This window comes from Otolemur garnettii, unplaced genomic scaffold (assembly GCF_000181295.1).
Source record: "Otolemur garnettii isolate 467f Iridium unplaced genomic scaffold, OtoGar3 scaffold00094, whole genome shotgun sequence".
NCBI lineage: Eukaryota > Metazoa > Chordata > Mammalia > Primates > Galagidae > Otolemur > Otolemur garnettii.
The window spans coordinates 7,695,204-7,696,503 of NW_003852489.1; the positions used below are offsets into that span (position 1 = coordinate 7,695,204).

The window sequence follows — 1,300 nt, forward strand, 5'->3', positions numbered from 1 at the left end:
AAACTGAAAAAAAAAAAAAATTTAGATTGAGTAATATGTCAAAGATGTGTTCAACCCATTAGTGAGGGAGCCATTAAAATAATTCAAAGATCGGGTGGCACCTGTGGCACAAAGGAGTAGGGCACCAGCCCCATATGCTGGAGGTGGTGGGTTCAAACCCAGCCCCAGCCAAAAATAGAAAAAAAATAATAATAATAATTCAAAGATCATTTGAGAAGCAGATGTACATATAGTTAGTTGGCAGTGATATGCTGAAAAATGCTTGTTAAGTTATTAAGAACATATATTAATATTCTGTGTAAGGCAGTAATAAAACTGTAACCTTAGGATAATCTTTTCTAGTGGACCGAAATCATTTGCATCTGTGCTAGCCAATAATTTGCAAATTAATATGTCATTTCAGAATGTCTAGTGCCTAATCAATAGTAAACAGGGCATCGATCAAAAGTACATCAGTATATTCCCCTATAGATTTTAGGAATCCTCCTGTGGGCCTATTAGACAATGTTCCAATATGACTTGGAAAAGTATGCAGTCATCCCTTTTGTCCACTTCCAATTTTTAGATATTTTTCTTAATAGGTATAAGTTTCTAAGAAATTTCATCCCTGAAGTTAAAGGACATTAAGAAAAACGTTTAAAGATGGAGTTTATAACAATTTTATATAGACCTCTATGAAAGCATGTAAGTTTATGTATATGTATTTAGGACATCCTGGTAAACTATCTCATAAAATTCAAAAGATAGCCCTGAACTCTAAACAACAACAAAATTATTATTTATTTGGAAAAAAGTCTAAAAAGTTATGCTTACTTTTAAGGTGATTTGCCTATGAAATCACTAGGAGAAAACTGATTGATAACCAAATAACCTTTATCATGCTGAATCACTACTGTATGAGCAAAAATGTCTCAAGACAATGAAAAAAGTTGAGAATTATTATAACCCTAAAGAGATTAACCACGAATTCACATTTGGTCTCATCTTCTGCTCCCTGCTAACACAGCTAATCTTTGAAGCTTTGACCATAGTTTAGAAAACAGTGTCTTTTGCCATTGTTACAGAAAAGAACTCAAACTGTGTAAAATAATTTAGAGGTTTCTTCTGAGCCTTACCAGGAGAGCCACACCCAAGAAGCCTTGAGCAAGTGGCCTTGGGGTGGCTGGGTTACAATTTGGTTTTAGACATTTCAGGGAAATGGGTATTTACACATAAAGGCATAAATCAATGCATGGAAGGCATGCCCTGGGAATCAGAGACATGTCACCAGATATATACTCAGACTCACGTGATCTGTTAA

The 1,300-nt window shown here is 34.6% G+C and overlaps 1 protein-coding gene across 2 annotated transcripts in view; it reads left to right on the plus strand.

The window, feature by feature from the left end:
* LOC100942723 (C-C motif chemokine 15) overlaps positions 1-1,300 on the plus strand; it is a 9,124-nt gene that overhangs the window by 6,930 nt on the left and 894 nt on the right. The window lies entirely within an intron of this gene.